Genomic DNA, 5,000 nt, shown 5'->3' on the forward strand with positions numbered 1-5,000 from the left:
CAAGGCGGGTACACCGGGGCACAAGGAACAGAGACGGGCGGAACGAAAGGGCGAGCAGAAAACAGAGGGGCAGAGACAGGCGGGACAAAGGCAGGGGCGTAGGGAGACAAGGAGGGGGAACTAGGGGAAGCCCGAGGGAGCCCCAGCGGGCGACAGGAGGCAGCCGGAGGGGCCGCAGGCGGCCGGGAGGCCGGAGCCGGAGGGGACCCCGGAGGGGCCGAGGAGACAGGGCGAGGGACCCGCGGAGGGGCCAGGGAGGGAGCAGGAGGGAGCACCAGGGAAGGGGACGAGGGAGCTGGAAGGGGCCAGGGCGAAGGCACGGAGGAGGGGGGAGCCGCAGCAGGCGGCGATGTCCGGGGGAGGGCCGGAGGTAGGGGCCCCGCAGGCGACCGAGGAGCCGCCGTCGGAGAACCCCCCGGCGACCGACCAGGACCCGGAGAGGGGAGCGAGGCAGGGCGACGAGGCACCGGAGAGGGACCCGCAGGCGACAGCCGACCCGGAGGGCCAGGACCCGCAGGCGCCAACCGAGCCCCAGCGCAGGCGAGGCAGGGCGAGCCAGGGGGCAGGGCGGGCGGGACCCCAGCCCTGCGTCTGTGTCCCCTCCCTTTACGGGACACAGACATGACCCCAGGTTGGGGTCGAGTTCGCCGGGGCGAGGGAGAAACTGTCACAGGAGGCGCCTCGGGAGCTGCTGCAGCGCGGTCAGGAACTGGAGCGCTGACAGGAGCTGCAGGTGACTGCAGTGGGGGCGCCTGCCCGGGAGCTGCAGCAGGTGGCTGCAGTGGGGGCGCCTCTGCAGGGACAGGAGCGCGGTCAGGAACAGGAGCGCGGTCAGGAACAGGAGCGCGGTCAGGAACAGGAGCTGGCTGCAGTGGGGGCGCCTGCCCGGGAGCTGCAGCAGGCGGCTGCAGAGGGGGCGCCTCTACAGGAACTGGAGCGCGGTCAGGAACTGGAGCGCGGTCAGGAACTGGAGCGCGGTCAGGAACAGGAGGTGGCTGCAGTGGGGGCGCCGGCCCGGGAGCTGCAGCAGGCGGCTGCAGAGGGGGCGCCTGCCCGGGAGCTGCAGCAGGCGGCTGCAGAGGGGGCGCCTCTGCAGGAACTGGAGCGCGGTCAGGAACAGGAGCGCTGACGGGAGCTGCAGCAGGTCGCTGCAATGGGGGCGCCTGCCCGGGAGCTGCAGCAGGCGGCTGCAGAGGGGGCGCCTCTGCAGGAACTGGAGCGCGGTCAGGAACGGGAGCTGGCTGCAGTGGGGGCGCCTGCCCGGGAGCTGCAGCAGGCGGCTGCAGTGGGGGCGCCTGCCCGGGAGCTGCAGCAGGCGGCTGCAGAGGGGGCGCCTGCCCGGGAGCTGCAGCAGGCGGCTGCAGAGGGGGCGCCTGCCCGGGAGCTGCAGCAGGCGGCTGCACGGGAGCGGGGTCCGCCGGCAATGGCGGCTGCACGGGAGCGGGGTCCGCCGGCAATGGCGGCTGCACGGGAGCGGAGTCTGCAGCCCTCTGGAACAGTAGGAGCTGCCGCACGTCCTCTGTCATACTCTCCAGCTGCTCGGGGTCGGAAGCGGGAGTAAACGCTGCGAAGCTCCTCTGGAGTCGCTCCGTTAGCTCCACTACCTCCGGACTTACTGGAGGGACCAGTTCCCCCCAGATCCTCCAGAACAACCCCTGAAGGGCAAAGAACTGGGAGGCGCAGTTCACCGGCTTCCCTGGGTGAGGCGCGGGTAGCGCCTCCGGGGTGGTTACTGCAGGGGGAGAGAGCTGTGTGTCCGTGGGCGTTAACGGAGGAAGCCCCTCTGACCAGGCGGCCGCAGCGAGCAGCGGAGGCGGCTGCTCAAGCTGTTCCGCAGGGAGGAGCTCTGGGTCCGGGAAGACGAAGGGCTCGTCCTCGTCGTCCTCGCTCGGAGCCCAGAGCCTCGCCAGGGAGCAGGGTCCCAGACCGTACGGCCCCAGGTCGGGACCCAGGACGAGCTCCTCCTCCTGTGGGAGCCAGGGGCTGGAGAGCAAGCAGGCGCCCAGACGGATCGGCTCTTCAGGAAGCTTCTTCCGCCTTCTCCGCTTCTTCTTGTGGTCTGTCATTCTGTCACGGGTCGAGGGCAACGATCGCGAGCAGAGAACGGCGATCGTGCGGAAGGAGCAAGCAGACAAGCGGGATACGGGAAAACGGGGGTTTAATCGGGGAACGGGGAGCAGGAGACATGGAACGCCAACTAACATCAATGACAGACAAAGCAAACAGGGGAGACCAGGACTTAAATACACCAGACTGAATGACAGCAAACGGAAACAGCTGGGTACAATTCGGGAAACACACGTGGGTAATCAGGGGGCGTGGCACACACGAGGAGCGGACGAGCCGGGCATGACACTTTTGGCTCGGACATTATTGATCTAAATCAAATTGAGGCATTGGGTAAGTGCTTAAATTAGCTACTAAATTGCAAAAAATATTCTAAATATCACATTTTCCATTCTTCGGTATAATTTTAACGAATCACCTATGCTGCCAAACATTACTACTATTAATTTCTGTTCTGTTGCGTACAAACTAAATGTAAAATAGTTAAAATCAGTACAAATTAAAGCACAAGAAATATACAGCATCACTGTAAGCCAATTAGCTCAATATAATGGAATTATCTGAAAACGCATAGATTGTCACAACCTCTTTAGAAAAGTCCAAAACACTCAGGTTTAAAACAGGTTTTAGTTCTTCTTTATGTGTACAGGACAGTGTGATGGTTCTGGTGGTGGGTGTGGCCGACGCTGCTCGCGATGTTTGGCTATGCTGCAGTCCCAGGGAGCGAGTTGGAACACAATTCCACCTTCAAGTTTAGGTAGAAAAACAGCACCGAGACCCAGCAGCAGGACAACTTCACTTGTCCAGCCAACCAGCCCTGCTTCATCGTTGAAGTAAGCCCTGTGAACAGGAGCGAGATGTACTTCTGCAGTGGATGTTATAGGGGAAAGAACATCCCCATCCTCACGTCTGCCGGAGTGCCCCCTCAAGTGGGTGTGTGACTTAACTCGATGGATGAATTGGACAGAATGTACTGTGACTAGAGGTCGACCGATATGGGGTTTTCAATAGCCGATGCCGATATTTAGGAGTCAGGGTAAGGTGATGGCCGATATATGCTGCTGATTTTTTTTGGCCGATAATTGGACGTTTTTCCCTTTATTTGGATGATAGAATATCACACTAATAATAACAAACGATACACAAAAGATCTCAATTTAGCATTTATTGAATACTCAACTTGGAAACAATAACACATTTATAAACAATAAAAATAGCAGCATCAGAATCTCTATTAGTACACAATATAGCAGCAAACTCCTCATATCAGACGGTAGGAGAATTTGTAAACAAAACAAAAAGGAATGAGCATGTAATCTTCAGTTTTAATCCCGCTTCCAGTCCCTGAGTTTTCTCACCCCACCCATCCTTCACAGACATCAAACAGCAATTACTAAAACAGAAGGAAAAATGCAAAAGCACAAAAGAACTTGAAAACAATAACAAACTTATAAACAATAAAAATACCAGCATCAGAATCTCAATTAGTGCACAATATAGCAGCAAACTCCTCATATCTGGGAAAATTTGTAAACAATACAAAAAGGAATGAGAACATCTTCAGTTTCAATCCCATTTCCAGTCCCTGAGTCTTCCTCATCCCACAAGCAGGCAAGGCATGTCACCCCAGGTGTGTGACAATTACTTTATATATATCTATATATGTTCCCTCCACCAGCCCTCCTTCACGGAGAACTGCGTTATTTTTATTGTCCATTGCGAAAAAAAAACACAAAAAAAGAAAAAAAAAAAAAATATATATATATATATGTATATATATATATACCTGGGGTTGGCATGTCTGTGTCCCGCAAGGGGAGGGGGCACAGACGCAGGGCTGGGGTCCCGCCCGCCCTGCCCCCTGGCTCGCCCTGCCTCGCCTGCGCTGGGGCTCGGTTGGTGCCCGCGGGTCCTGGCCCTCCGGGTCGGCTGTCGCCTGCGGGGCCCCCACCTTCGGCCCTACGGCGGCTCCCCCCCTCGCCTTGCCTTCGCCCTGGCCCCTTCCAGCTCCCTCGTCCCCTTCCCCGGTGCTCCCTCCTGCTCCCTCCCTGGCCCCTCCGCGGGTCCCTCGCCCTGTCTCCTCGGCCCCTTCTCGGTCCCCTCCGGCTGCCACCCGTCGCCCGCTGGGTCTCCCTCGGGCTCCCCTTTGTTCCCCCGCCTTCTCTCCCTTCTCTCCTGCCCAGGTCCCTCCTTCGTTTGCTTCCCCTTTCTTTGTCCCACCTGTCTCTGCTCCCCCTTGCTTTGTTCCTCCCGTCTCTGCTCCTCGTCCTCCTCTGTTCCCTTCGTTCACTCCTGGTCCTTTTGTTCCTCCAGTTCCCGCTGTGTCCCCTTTCCTGGTTTGTCTTTCTGCCTTCCCTGTCCTGTGTCAGCTCCTGTCTCACGTCCTGTCGCTTGCCCTGTTTTGTGCCTCGGTCCTGTTTCCCGTCTCTCGTTGATGGTTCTGTTTTTTTTTTTGCTCCAGGTCCAGGTTCCCGTGTCCCGTCTGTCGCCTCCTCCCTGGCGCGCCCGGTGAAGCGCGCCTTTGGGGGGGGTTCTGTCATGCCCTGCTCGTCGGCTCCTCCTGTGTGCCACGCCCCCTGCTTACCCACGTGTTTCCCGGATTGTACCCAGCTGTGTCTGCTTATTTTCAATCAGTCCTGTGTATTTCAGTCCGTGTCTTACCCGAGTCCTTTGTCCGTCATTGATGTCTGTTGCCGTCCTGTGTTCCCTGCCCCGGATTTCCTGATAATAAACCCCGTTCGTCCCGAATCCTGCCTGCCAGCTTCCTGATTCCCCGCTTGCCCTCACGATCGCCGCTTTGCCCGCGATCCCCCGTGACAATATATATATATATATATATATATATATATATATATATATATATATATATATATATATATATATATACATATATATATGGGTGTATCGAGACTAGATGGTCAGGTTGGATAACT

The sequence above is a fragment of the Brienomyrus brachyistius genome, unplaced genomic scaffold (genome assembly GCF_023856365.1).
Source record: "Brienomyrus brachyistius isolate T26 unplaced genomic scaffold, BBRACH_0.4 scaffold210, whole genome shotgun sequence".
Taxonomy (NCBI): domain Eukaryota; kingdom Metazoa; phylum Chordata; class Actinopteri; order Osteoglossiformes; family Mormyridae; genus Brienomyrus; species Brienomyrus brachyistius.